Source organism: Bos javanicus, chromosome 16 (genome assembly GCF_032452875.1).
Source record: "Bos javanicus breed banteng chromosome 16, ARS-OSU_banteng_1.0, whole genome shotgun sequence".
Taxonomy (NCBI): Eukaryota; Metazoa; Chordata; class Mammalia; order Artiodactyla; family Bovidae; genus Bos; species Bos javanicus.
In genome coordinates this window covers 36,927,959-36,943,148 of record NC_083883.1, presented here as the reverse complement: position 1 = coordinate 36,943,148, position 15,190 = coordinate 36,927,959, and the positions used below count along the sequence as shown (strand labels likewise).

General features: G+C 40.6%; 1 long non-coding RNA gene across 1 annotated transcript; it reads right to left on the bottom strand.

Annotated features, from left to right (window-relative positions):
* Positions 1–295: 295 nt before the first annotated feature.
* On the bottom strand, positions 296–15,148 carry LOC133227702 (uncharacterized). Its single transcript, XR_009729914.1, has 5 exons — positions 13,739–15,148; positions 13,087–13,223; positions 4,179–4,365; positions 3,803–3,936; positions 296–3,179 (listed from the first exon to the last, which is right to left on the bottom strand). It is a non-coding gene; the product is annotated as an uncharacterized LOC133227702 (long non-coding RNA).
* Positions 15,149–15,190: the final 42 nt, after the last annotated feature.

The following is a 15,190-nucleotide window of genomic DNA, read 5'->3' as shown; positions in this document are numbered from 1 at the left end:
ATGAAGCAGGATAATAAAATAAATAACCATAAAATCACTATTATCTTAAGAACTAGTAATTACCAACACTGTGCTATCTATCTATACTCTCATTCCCTGATCTATTCCACTGTCTCCCCAAGACAGAGGTAGCAACGTCCTGAGTTGAGAGTTCATCATTCCTTTGCATATGGATATAGCCATATAAAATATATATGTACATATATATTATATGTACATTACATATGTATCACATGTGGATAAATATGTGTGTATAATATATACATTCACACATAATATATTTGGTTTTGCTTATTTTAAAACTTTATTAAAAAATGTTATCATACTACGTGGCAAAGCAGATTATTAGATTGATAAGGATATAGATTCTGGTATTAAGCTGCCTGTGTACAGATTCTAGCTCTATGCCCCTTAGTATATGAGGGACCTAGGCAATTTACTTAACCTCTATGGGATTTGGTTTTCATTTCTAGGAAATAGAGGTGATGATAATAATATCTACCTCTTAGGGTCTTGGTGAAGGTTAATGAAATAACTTATCTAAAGTAATTAAAACAGTGTACTATACAGAGTAAGTGCTTTACGAAAGTGAAAGTGAAGTCATTCAGTCATGTCCGACTCTTTGCGACCCCATGGATTGTAGCCCACCAGGCTCCTCCGTCCATGGGATTCTCCAGGCAAGAATACTGGAGTGGGTTGCCATTTCCTTCTCCAGCGGATCTTCCCAACCCAGGGATCGAACCCAGGTCTCCCGCATTGCAGGCAGACGCTTTAACCTCTGAGCCACCAGGGAAGCCCAAGTGCTTTATAAGTACTACTATTTTTATTTTGCAATACACTGATTTCACCTAGTGTTATGTGTGCCATGATTCATACCTGCTGTGTATATCCCTGCAGTTCATTCATGTCTCACTGATGTATATCACTTCAGGACAGAACTATACCAAAATTTATTTAGCCATTTTCTATTAATGGATATTGTCATTGTCCCCAATTCTTTGCTTTTGCAGCAGGGGTACAATGAGCATCCTTTTACATATCTCCGAGGGTATAAATGCAGACTTTTCTCAAGGTGTATGTCTCAGAGGAGAGTTGCTGGGTCACAGACAGTGAGAATACTTAGTTTTACAAAAAGAGGCTGAGTGATTTCCAACTGTAGTGGGACCAGAAGACAGTCTCATGTCCTTGTTCTTTCCCATCTTCCCCAGGATTTGATTTTATCAGTTTTTATTTGATTTTACGAAGTTTATTGGGGAGTGTTCTCAACACTTTTGAGGGGTTGCTGAAAGCAGAAATGTGCAGAGAACCATGATGCAATGACAACAAAGATCTCACCCAATCCTATAAGACTTTGATCAGAATTTTAATGCTTTTTTTTTTTTTTTTTTTTTGAGCCTTAGAGAAATTTTTTTGCCTCGAGTATTTGGTGAAGGAAACATACGCCTTTTTAAAAAGTCTAATAATTTTGACTTTGTTGACTTCACACTCGGAGAAACCATAAGGCATTTCCTCAATCCTTCTTAGATTCTTGTAGCCCCAATTCTCCCCACTACCCCTTGCCCATTGCAATTCTCCTTTGCCTGCCTCCCTAATGCTGCCCCATTTCTATTCTCCCCTTACTTCCCTGACCACTCTCTCCTTTTACCTCCCTCTTTGATGACCATGCTTATTCCCTGCTGCCCCTCAGGTTGCCTGAGTTTTGAATCCTGACACTTTCGCCCATGGCAACTGTGAACCATTTCTTACTCCTTAATTTTACTGTCCCCCAATTTCCATTCAGTTCTAAATGGGCATCATAAGAGTATCTACTCACCTGGTTTAGTGAAGATTAATGTAAAACTTGTAGAAAAGAATCTGATACATACTAAGTGCTCATGAAATGTTACTGTGCATTATTCCCTTCCCTTCCATCTCAAGTCAGGTTTCCTAGAAAGGGGTCTCAGATGCAAGAAGTTTACTGCTGAGTGTTCTCAACACTTTTGGGGTTGTAGAAAACAGGGATGGTCAGAGAACCATGATGTAGTAACAGCAAAGGTCAAAGCCAACCCTACAAGAGTTCTAGAGCTGGATGACCTTTTCAGAGCTGCCCTCAACTGGAGACAGAGGTCAAGTCTTTATTCTCTATATTGTAGTACAAACTAAAGCCACTTAATGTTGCTGAGACTTGGATTTCTTTATCTGTAAAATGGCTAAATTTTACCTATCTTAAAGGATTCAATGGAGAAAAAAAGTCCAAAAACAGATGCAGTAAAGAAATAACCCAATCAATGTAAGGTGTTAGTCATCACAGCATGTGGCAATAGCACCTTAATAGCATACATTAAAACTCAACATTCAGAAAACTAGGATCATGGCATCTGGTCCCATCACTTCATGGCAAATAGATGGGGAAACAATGGAAATAGTGAGAGACTTTATTTTCTTGGGCTCTAAAATCACTGCAGATGGTGACTGCAGCCATGAAATTTAAAGATGCTTGCTCCTTGGAAGAAAAGTTATTACCAAACTAAACAGCATATTAAAAAGCAGAGACATTATTTTGCCAACAAAGGTCCATCCAGTCAAAGCTATGGTTTTTTCAGTGGTCATGTATGGATGTGACAGTTGGACTATAAATAAAGCTGAGTGCCAAAGAATTGATGCGTTTGAACTGTGGTGTTGGAGAAGATTCTTGAGAGTCCCTTGGACTGCAAGGAGATCCAACCAGTCCATCCTAAAGGAAATCAGTCCTGAATATTCATTGAAAGGACTGGTGTTGAAGCTGAAACTCCAATACTTTGGCCACTTGATGCAAAGAACTGACTCATTGGAAAATGCCCTGATGCTGGGAAAGATTGAAGGCAGGAGGAGAAGGGGACGACAGAGGATGAGACGGTAGGATGGCATCACCGACTCAATGGACATGAGTTTGAGTAAGCTCTGGAAGTTGGTGATGGACAGGGAAGCCTGGTGTGCCGCAGTCCATGGGGTCACAGAGAGTCAGATATGACTGAGTGACTGAACTGAACTGAATACACATTTAAAATGGGATTTAAAAATCTTAGTAATTTAAAACTACAGTGACCACCAGCATATATGAGGACAGCAGAGAACTCACTCTCACTAACTGTTGAGAATTTTCAGCAAGATTCATTTACTCATCTTCATTCATAAAGGGAACATTTTTTGAATTATGTTTCCTAAAAAAAAAAGAAGAATTATTCAGATACATGTCAGGATGTTGGTAATTTTAAACAAAAGCTGATTAAATATTGAGTGCTCATAATCTAATTTAGAGTGTTTACTCATCTTTTGTGCTTTCTAAAAAGCTGATCTATAAAAATAGATTTGGGGTTGTGATGTGTGATCACAGCCGATGTCAAGATGCACCCTGATCACAGGTGTGCCAGACACACTCTTGCATTTATTGATCTACCTTATACCAGACACCCAGCATGAAAATAGCACTAGGCAAAGACCAAGGCCCCTTTCTGAAAGAATATAACAAGGATAGTTCAGAACTATCTATACTTAAGGAAAAGGGAGGTTAGCAAGGAAGACAGAGCTATAGGTCTTTCTAATGCTTTCTTTCTGCAAACCCACTGAAGAGTGGCTACAAACAACCATGGAACATTTTTCCTGCCTCCCACTACCATTTCTCTACATAATTTTCCCCTGATTTTTTTCTCTTTTCTCTTTTCATTTCCTCTTAAATACAGATGAAAAAAAAAAATCAGTCAATTCCTTTTTTAACAGAATACAGCAAAAGAAATGAACTGAGAAGACCTCTCAACCCAAGAGCCTAGAAAACCTCTTTATATACCTGGCAAGATTATACCTTCTTCTTGGACCACTGCCCTGATCCCTTGCTTCTTGTGATAATCATATCATTTGGTTTTCATCTCTGGTACTTTGTCTTCACACAGTGAGCCAGTGGAGCATCTCTTGGTTAAATTACTAGAGGATACAATCAAAGAAAGTGCAATCAATACAATCAAGTTTCCAAAGTACTGACTCTTTTAAGTCATTGCTGAGTTGCCGTTTTCCAGCAATACAACAACCAGAATCACATTTAAAGAATTCTACTGAATTATTGTCTATTTCCTGCCTCTTTCCCACGTGACTATCATTTTATTTTCCTTCTCCCAAGACAGTGATCTACCTGGACAACTTCTCCTTTACAAGGATATTCAAATTACCTTAAAATGATATCTGCACTAATTTCTAACTGCAGTTGCCTGCTCAGATTCTCTCAAGAAACCTGGCTCTTTAGCAAGTAACAAGGGGGAATCAATATTCCAGAGACAAAGTGATGAGAACTTTCCTGGAACAGTTTGCCATCTCTGCTTAACTCCAGATCTTTCTGTGAAGACTCAGGCAATTCTTCTGGAAAAAAAAAAAAAATATATATATATATATATATATATTAGCCTTGCAAATGTCTACCAAATTTTACAAAGTATTTTTTTTTCAATTATAAATTTACAATATAATCATAATAACCATTTATAGGACACTACGTGCCCGCCCTATCCTTCAAGTTTGTCTGTGGTGGCCCAGTTGGTTAATGATGGAGGTGGGATTTCAATGTGGATTTCTTTGACTGTAAAGACCATGTTCTTAACTACCACATGGCTTTTTAATTTATTTGCTAGTAATTAGTACATTAGATAATGTATGAAGGGTCTAATACAATGCATAGCCCATATATACTCTATTTTCTTCTACTCATCTGAATCTTACATTAATGATAAAAAATGGTAAACCAGATACAAGAAGAGAACCACCAAGCTCCAAAGTGATCACTTGTGTTGGTAAATGGAATAACTACTATCAGTTGATTTTTCCATCCTTAAGCCAAAAATATTTTTTAGCTTACCTTGATGTCAGAGAATAATTAAGGAGTCCAATAAAGGAAGGAGGTATTCTTAATTATCTGTTGACTATTATTTGTTTTGAATGGGTAGATTAAGTAGCTTATCTTCAAGGCCAGCTTACATTATTAATGATAATCATAACAGTTAAATTAATTTTGTTAAGCATTTATTATGAGCCAGCTACTGGTTGAGATATTTTATACACAGCATTCATTTAACCTTTATAACAACCTGTAAGACTGGCTGTACTATCTCTATTTTATATAGGTTAAATTTAAGGCTTTATAAAGTAAGTATCTTGGCCCAGGGGCTTCCCTGGTGGCTCAGATGGTAAAGAATCTGCCTGCAATGCGGAAGACCTGGGTTAGGAAGATCACCTGGAGTAGGAAATAGCAACTCACTCCAGTTTTCTTGCCTAGAAAATTCCATAGACAGAGGAGCCTGGCGAGCTAGAGTCCACAGGGTCACGAAGAGTCAGATGTGACTGGGCGACTAGCACACACACACACACACACACACGCATATATCTTGGCCAAGATCAGAGGACTGGCAGATGCTGAAGGTAGAATCAGAACCTAGTATGCCTGACTCCAGAGCCTTTATTCTTTATGTGTCCTTCATTTGACATTTCTTTACAAATATATCTGTAAGCACCTGAAGAGTGTTGCACATTTGTCTAGGCTTCAAGGACATTGTGCTGAACAAGATACGCAAAATCCTGGCCCTCGGAGACTCTTCTATCAGATAGGAATACCACTGTGACAAATGTTCTTGAATGCTAAATGATAGAAAAGGGGCATACAGAATGTTATGAAGACTTATAACACGGCTATCTAACCTAGTTTAGAGAGTCAGTGAAACTGCACAGTGAAAGCAACATTTAATCTGAAGCTTGAAAAATGAGTAGGAGACAGCCAGATGGAGGAGAAGAAAAGAGTATTGGGAGCAGAAGTAATAGCACATTTGAAGGCCTGGAAGCAAAATGATATGGCTCATTGGAGGAACCATAGAGTCCAACAGAACTCCAGCACAGAACTGTTCTACTACAGGCAGGTTTGAGGAAGGAGATAATTACATAACAGAGGGCCAAAGAAGATGAATGAAAGCTAGACAAGGGCCAAATCATGTGCCTGTAAGCCACCTTAAGGATATTGGACTTCACGTAAGAACTGGGGAAACATCCAAAAAAGGGTTTAGGAAAGACCAGATTTATGCTTGGAGGAGGGCAAGGTGGATACAAGGAGCCCAGATCCACCTGAGACATTTTACAAAGTCACAAGTAGAAGAAAAGATGTTTTTCTTTTCAAAGGACTTAAATGCTAAAGTGAAGTGAAGTTGCTCAGTCGTGTCCGACCCTCAGCGACCCCATGGACTGTAGCCTATCAGGCTCCTCCGTCCATAGGATTTTCCAGGCAAGAGTGCTGGAGTGGATTGCCATTTCCTTCTCCAGGGATCTTCCCGACCCAGGAATCGAACCCGGGTCTCCCGCATTGCAGGCAGACGTTTTACCATATGAGCCACCAGGGAAGCCCCAAATGCTTAAGAGTGAATATAACTATACATGTTAACATGTGTAGCAGATACAGCTATAGACAACACTTATTGAGAACCATGTGACATTTGTCCACTTGCAGATATTTATTGGAAACTTACTTTGTACCTGGCACTGTTCTAGGAACAAAAATGCACAAAAATGCCTGTAGTCATAGAGTTCATGTTTGAGATTTGATTGCCAGATACTAAGTACAGGCATTAACTAGATAAGTCTTCCTATGAGCTGGAGAAGGCAATGGCACCCCACCTCAGTACTCTTGCCTAGAAAATCCCATGGACGGAGGAGCCTGGTAGGCTGCAGACCATGGGGTCGTGAAGAGTCAGACACGACTGAGTGACTTCACTTTCACTTTTCCCTTTCATGCATTGGAGAAGGAAATGGCAACCCACTCCAGTGTTCTTGCCTGGAGAATCTCAGGGACGGGGGAGCCTGGTGGGCCACCGTCTATGGGGTCGCACAGAGTCGGACACGACTGAAGCGACTTAGCAGCAGCAGCAGCCCTATGAGCTGGGCTAGCAGATTATCTCACCTCATTATCTCTTCTTACAAAGACACTGAGGTGCAGGGTGGTCAAGGACTCCCCAAGATTTGCCTGCAGATCTGTCTGACTCCAGAGCCAGTGCCTTCCTGTGGGATAAACACAAAGGAAAGGCAAGAGAGCCTAAAAACACAGCACCCTCAGTCACTGCAGCCATGGGAGCAATGCAGGGTCCTACACAGGCTGAACTCACAAGCTTTAATTTCAGTCTTGCAAGTGGTGTTTTTAAAGATTTCAATGAACTTTTATTTTATTTTACAGTAAGACCACATTTTCCTTAATGCTTCCTTAATCAAAGTATTTCTAACGGGTAAATTCGATTCTCAGCTTGGCGCAGAAATCAGCCATGTGTTCTGAAGACAGCATACTCAACAGCCTGACTCCACAAGGCATGACTGTGATGGATGAATTTGGAGTGTCTGACAGGGAGGCAATGCCTCTAGCACCTTTATATTGATTTCCCTTTCATCCTGTTCTCCCTCCTGCTCATTGAGTCTTTTTTTTTTTTTTTTTTTATGTCTACTTTTGGCTGTGCTGGGTCTTTGGTGCTGCGTGGGCTTTTCTCCAGTTGCAGTAAGCAGGTGCTACCCTCCCGCTGTGGTGCTCAGGCTTCTCATTGCAGCGGCTTCTCTTGTAAGGAGCACAGGCTCTAGGGCACACAGGCTCAGGAGTTGCAGCTCGCTGGCTCTGGAGCACAGGCTCAGTAGTCGCGGCACACGGGCTTAGTCGCTACGTTGCCTGTGGAGTCTTCCCAGATCAAGGATTGAACTTGTGTCTTCTACATTTGCAGGCAGATTCACAACCACTGAACCACTGGGGAAGCCCCTCACTGAGTCTTTAATGAAGAAAATTTGGCTTTGCTTTATTCAGGAGCTAGATCCCTGTTCTCTCTCCCTGCACAGTTATGCCTTCTTAGCTCCTTAGTTTTCAATTCCTCTCAGGAACTAGGATCAAGAGGTCATCTTAGCATTAGTTTCTGGAAGAATGTGCTTCAGGGCACATCCCTCAAACTCCTAGGAAAGAGGCCCTCAATGAATGCTGGAGTCAGATGCTTGTTTAGCCCATTAGCAGACAACCTGGCCTTTGTTTACCTCTGCGTCAGAGCGGGCAGCACCTCCGTGGTGGGTGGGTGGAAAGGACAGAACCTCTCCCTGTGCGCTGTCATCTTGAGTGGCCCTCCTCCGCTTGCAGTCCTCTGATCTTCTACTGGCAAAGGGGGAGACAAGTAATAGGAGAGCTGGTATCTGAACTGGTGCCTAGGAAAGGATCTGGCAGATCCTTGAATCTAGAATGTTGGGCCTTTAGAGCCTTTTTCTTTATCTCTGGGCTTTAGTCCCACTTTAGGACTACAGAAGGGCTCACTCAGTGTCTGGTCACCTATACTATAAAGGAAGAACAGACAAGGTGTGCGACCTTGAGAGGGCCAGATGATCAGTGGTTATGCTATTCCTGTGTCCATCATTCCTTCATTCCCACCTAAACCAAAGATAAAGGAGTTCCATTTTCCAAAGCTAATCCCTTCTGCCAATCTGACTTCCTCAGTTAGGAGGCCAATCTCCTTTCTCTGGATTCTTTACCTCACCCTTGCAGATATGTTTAAGAATTCTCTATGTCACTGAACTTTGATCTAAAACATCCTACTAAATTACTTAAGTGACCTTCCTCTATCTCTTCTTTCATCCCAGATTCTTATCACTAATTTCCTTCATTTCTAATTCTACTCAATCCTTTTCCATTTCACTTTGAGTTCTGCTGCTCTCCTGTGGGAGAAGGCAATGGCACCCCACTCCAGTACTCTTGCCTGGAAAATCCCATGGGTGGAAGAGCCTGGTAGGCTGCGGTCCATGGGTTCGCTAAGAGTCGGACACGACTGAGAGACTTCACTCTCACTTTTCACTTTCCTGCATTGGAGAAGGAAATGGCCACCCACTCCAGTGTTCTTGCCTGGAGAATCCCAGGGACGGGGGAGCCTGGTGGCTGCCGTCTATGGGGTCGCACAGAGTCGGACACGACTGAAGCGACTTAGCAGCAGCCGCAGATCTCTGTGACTCTTCCCTTGCAGGTTCAGTGGCCTAACTACAAAATTATTTTTTTTCCCTCAATCTGTAGGGAAAAAAATTGATAAAAATATAAAGACTAAATAGGTCAAAGATGGAATTTAAGGTTCAGTTCAGTTCAGTTCAGTTGCTCAGTCATGTCTTACTCTTTGTGACCTCATGAATCGCAGCACGCCAGGCCTCCCTGTCCATCACCATCTCCCGGAGTTCACTTAAACTCACTTCCATCGAGTTGGTGATGCCATCCAGCCATCTCATCCTCTGGCGTCCCCTTTTCCTCCTGCCCCCAATCCCTTCCAGCATCAGAGTCTTTTCCAGTGAGTCAACTCTTCACATGAGGTGGCCAAAGTACTGCAGTTTCAGCTTTAGCATCATTCCTTCCAAAGAAAAAGGGTATATAAACAAAAACTCTTAGCTAAGTGGGGATGAGAATGAGAGCAAATGCTTATTTTGAACAATTAATATAGGCAGGATAACATTCTAGTTATTCTAGAAATATAGGATACATCAGACAAGGATTATTAACTCCATCAAGGATCTATAAACAAGAAAAACAGAAAAGGTCTGCACAGACTGATTAAAGGTAAAAGCAGAAATCTATATGTGCTATACATAATTTTCATAAAAAGTTTTTAGAAGACTGAGTAGGAGACATTTCATATTTTAAGTTTTAATTTACATTTCTGATTCCCTTTGGGGGGGTATGTTTTATTGTCTATATATTTATAAGAACAGAGATGTGATAGACATTCAACAAATGTTTACTGAAGGAGTGAACTGAATGAATGACTGAAACGAAAGTTTCTGGCAGGTTTGTGTTTCAAAGTAATGCTGCCATAGAATCATCCTTCATTTGAATATTTCATATGAAATAAATGAGAATTTTCTTCAGACCAAGGGCCATGCCATGTATTCTTCTCAGAACCTGGTTGGTATGATTAATGCACAATAAATATTTTCTGAATAAAGTGAATTAATTAATGAATAAAGATACTTTAACAATGCATAGCAGGTAACAATTCTAATGCATTTGTCGAAAATCATAGAAGTATCTATTAAAATGTATTTTTATGATCAAAGAGGAAATAAAAAATACCTAGAGAGAAAAGAAAACGAAAGCGCAACAGTCCAAAATGTATGAGATACAGCAAAAGCAGTTCTATTAATAAGGGGGAAGTTTAGAGCAATAAAATCTTACCTCAAGAAACAAGAAAAAGCTCAAACAACCTAATCTTACACCTAAAACAACTAGACAAAGAAGAACAACTAAAACCTAAAGTTAACAGAGGAAACAAATCATAAAGAGCAGGGCAGAAATAAACGAAGTAGAAGCAAAGAAACCAAGTGCAATGATCAATGAAACTAAAAGCTGGTTATTTGAAAAGATAAACAAAACTGATAAACCTTAAGCCAGACTCAATCAAAAAAAAGGGGGCGGGGAGGAGTCAAATCAGTATAATTAGAAATGGAAAAGGAGAGGTTACATCTGACGCCACAGAAATATAAAGACTCATGAGAGACTACTATGAACAACTGTATACCAATAAAATGGACAACGTGGAAGAAATGGACACATTCTTAGAAGGGTGCAATCTTCCAAGACTAAATCAGAAACAGAAAATATGAACAGCCCAATCACAAGCACTGAAATTGAAACTTCACTATGCTTTATATAGTCTGTTCTTCTTGTAGCCCATGTAGGTGAGGTATTTATGACATTTATGACAGCTGGAAAGCTGTGAAGAAAGGGATAAAGAAAGTGGGGTTGTGGGAAGCAAAAAGTCACATTATCTCCAGGGCTACAGCTAAGGCTGTGAAATGGCTTAGCTCCCCTGAGAGGGTACCATGTGATATGAAAGTACACACTTCAAACGTGCCATTTTGGCAGTCTCCTAGTCCTTCAGTTTCAATCCATCTTTCACTGTTATTTAAGGACATGCAATCATGGGCAACAACTCCAGCTTTCGTACCCCAGATACTTTTTCCTGGTTTTCCTTAACTTTTGCAAGTAGACTCAAATACGTGGGAGTAAAATTTTTTTTTTTTAAATGGACTCCGAACATTCCCAAGTAAGATGTTGAACTGAAAAACTTCCCATGTCTCCTTCTAATTACCACTGTCCTTCCTGCCAGATTACAAGCCATTCAAATAGCAGGCCCTGACATTATCTCACATTTGACCCATAAAAACCTCAGCACTCTGTCATTACACAGAAAACAACAGCTGAATCTTGGACATGGGATAGATGTGTATGTCATTCTGGAAACCTTCAGACAGCCCAGGACTAGTGATTCCCAACTGTTTATTCTAAGAAGAATTTCAACAAGGTTTTATTTGTGTATGTGCCCACTTACACGTGGCTGTATCAAAAAGAAAGTGAGAGAGAAAAGCTCTCCATTTTATGCTGTATTATACTGCAGTTAGAGAAAATGTAAGCAACACAGAGTTAAACCTTCTATTCCAGAACCCTTTCTATCAGGCAAACTCTGTTTTGGGCAGCTGATTCTATTTGCTCAACATACTCTGTTTTGGGCAGCTGATACTATTTGCTCAACATTCAAATGATCTTTTGTTTATATGCAAATGACACCACCCTTATGGCAGGAAGGGAAGAACTAGAGCCTCTTGATGAAAGTGAAAGAGGAGAGTGAAAAAGTTGGCTTAAAACTCAACATTCAGAAAACTAAGATCATGGCATCCAGTCCCATCACTTTGTGACAAATAGATGGGGAAACAATGGAAACAGTGAGAGACTTTATTTTCTTGGGCTCCAAGATCACTGCAGATGGTGACTGCAACCATGAAATTCAAAGACGTTTGCTCCTTGGAAGAAAACTGTGACCAACCTAGACAGCATATTAAAAAGCAGAGACATTACTTTACCACCAAAGGTCCATCTAGTCAAGATATGGTTTTTCCAGTAGTCATGCATAGATGTGAGAGTTGGCTATAAAGAAAGCTGATCCCCGAAGAATTGATGTTTTTGAACTGTGGTATTGGAGAAGATTCTTGAGTCCCTTGGACTGCAAGGAGATCCAACCAGTCTATCCTAAAGGAAATCAGTCCTGAATATTCATTGGAAGGACTGATGCTGAAGCTGAAGCTCCAGTATTGTGACCACCTGATGAGAAGAACTGACTCTTTTGAAAAGATCCTGATGCCAGAAAAGATTGAAAGATTGAAGGTGAGAAGAGAAGGGGACAACAGAGGATGAGATGGTTGGATAGCATCACTGACTCGATGGACATGAGTTTGAGTAAGCTCCAGGAGTTGGTTATGGACAGGGAAGCCTGGCGTGCTGCAGTCCATGGGATCTCAAAGAGCTGGACACCACTGATCTGACTGAACTAAACTGAACTGCTACTATTTGACCAAATAGCAACTGGGCAACTGACAATTACACTATAGCGCCATCTAGCTTTCACTACCAGAGCCTGATGTCCTACTCCCAGCCTGGTTGAGTGTTTAGGGTTAGTCATTACCCAATAACGCAAGGGCTTCCCTGGTTGTTCAGTGGTAAAGAATCTACCTGCCGATGCAGGAGACCTGGGTTCATTCCCTGGCTTGGGAGGATCCTCTGGAGAAGGAAATAGTAACCTACTCCAATAGTCTTGCCTGGGGAAATCCCATGGATAGAGTAGCTTAGTGGGCTACAGTCCATGGGATCCTGAAAAAGCTGGACACAACTTAGCCACTAAACAACAGCAACTATACAGTGTAACTCAGCTGATTGCCATTAAGTGAGGATGAAGCCAAGCAAAATCCCAAAGCAGGTTTATGTTTAATAATCCATATTTAAATTTTGTTGGCTACATTCCAAACTAGTTTTCCAGTAAAAATACAAAGGCTTAGATCTTCCTTGTTGAACATGGGTTAAACGCTGCTCTGGGTTAGTTTTGTTAACCAAATTTCCACAGAGTTTGCATCGATTACCTCCTGCCCTCTTTGGAAAGGCTGTCAGGAGACAGTGTTGCAGACTTAAATCTAAAGTCACTAGATCACTGATTTTGCAAATCCCCAGGACATTTATAAAAATCCCTAATGAGGACACTTGGTAAAATTGTATTTTAATTCACTTACATGGAATAACAGAGTTGTTCACAGAGTATTGTGAAGAGGAATGTTGAGAAGGAAGTCATATAAATAAAATAATGAATGGGTGCCACGCTTGTAGAAGATCAAAGATCCTTGCTGAAGGCATGATCTAGAAAAAAAGTCTAAGAACAAAATTTTATGATGCTTCCACATAATAAATTCTTTACTAAAGTAACCAGTTGTGGAGGGTTATGCCTGCTTTCCATCACTATTCCTGGCTAGTGCAGGGGAGGGAAAAGGGGGCACTAAATGTCAAAGGGACAAGAACACCAGAATTGGATATCTTCCCTCCAATAAACAGTGTTATGGTGGAAAGATTACAGCTTTTGGCTTACAGACTCGGATTCAAATATTTAAACAGGCACTTTCTAGATGTTTGGGAAATTAACTTACCTGAACTGTTCAGCATTATTGCAAAAAGCAGTGGAGATAATGTCTGTAAAAATATCTAAAACTATGTTTCTGGAAAAACAGTGTTTACGACTACGTAAACACTATTGAAACATCAAAAAAGAGTATAATTGCCTACTGGTATGTTTGTGGGCATCATTAGACTGTACTTATTTGGATTGCTGGTAATCTGGTGATGATTTGAGTCAGTGATTTAAGAGGGGCCAAAGGTTCCCTACTGCATTACCTTTCGTCTGCGTCATCCGGCTTCCAAAAATAGGGCCAGTGCATCCTTTAACAGGAATAGATGTCTGAAATAGCTGAAAGATGTGTAAGTGTCAAAGTTGTAAGTATGAGGAAAATTAACCTGAAATAGAAGCAGAGAAGACTTAGGATGTGTCACTGTACTCAGCAATGGGGAGAGTGCTTGTGTACAAGATTCCTTCTGACTTCAGGGGGACAATTTGGTAGGGAAATAAGCAACAGACCCACTGCATCTGCAAGCCCGAGGTTTCCGCACGGCCTTTCCTTTCATTAGCTGTGTGGATAGAAACACGTCTACACTCCTGGAGACTTGACTACCTTATTTGTAAAACAGAAATTATATTTTTACTGCCTCTCAAGAATTGTCATAAAAAAGAAAGAGAACAACATATCTGAAAGTCTTTTGCCCTTCTCAGTGATCAATCCACCCCCAAGCAGCAATGGCTGAAGCCAAAATCCAGCAGCTTCTCTGATTCCTATCTCTCTCCCCATCGCCAACTACCTCCAACCATCAGTAAGTCCATTCACCTCTCCTCTCTGAATACATCCTGTGTTCAGAAACACATCCACTTTCCATGCAAGGCTACTATACGAGCCTCATTTCTGAACTCCTGTTCACACACTGACCTTACTAAAAAGCCTTCTCCAAACAAGAGTCAGAACGACCTTTTTAAAAAATAAACCAAGAGAGAACTAAACATTTCATACCTCTCTGTGGAAGGATTCAATGACCTTATGAAATATTCTTGACAAATAAATTAAACATTATTAGCCCTGACCACTTCTCCACTCATATCCAATTCTTCACTGCACTTCATATACTGGGATCCAGCCTCTTTGGTCTAACCTAAGGTCACTATGGTATGCTAGCTTTTTACCTAAAAGTTATACAGGTTTAGCACTTACATTTAAGGCCTCTGATGATCCATATCAAGTTTATATTTATATTTAATATGAGGTAAGATTTGAGGATTTGGGGGACATATAAATATTCATTGTTCTCATACCATTTGTTATAAAGATTATCCTTTCCCCACTGACTTGCTTTGCCTCCTTTATCAAAAATGAATTGACCATATATATGCGAGTTCTATTCCTGGACACTAGTCTATTCTCATTGATCTACATCATTATGTATTTAGGTGTTGTTGTTTAGTCGCTAAGTCATGTCCGACTCTTTTGTGACCCTGTGGACTGTAGTCCACCAGGCTCCTCTGCCCATGGGATTTCCAGGGCAAGAATATTGCAGTGAGTTTCCATTTCCTTCTCCAGGGGATCTTTCTGACTCAGGAATCAAACCCACATCTCCTGCAGTGGCAAGCAGATTCTTTACCACTGAGCTACCAGCGACCCCCTGGACTGAAGCCTACAGGCTCCTCCGTCCATGGGATTTTCCAGGCAAGAGTACTGGAGGGGGGTGCCACTGCACTCTCCG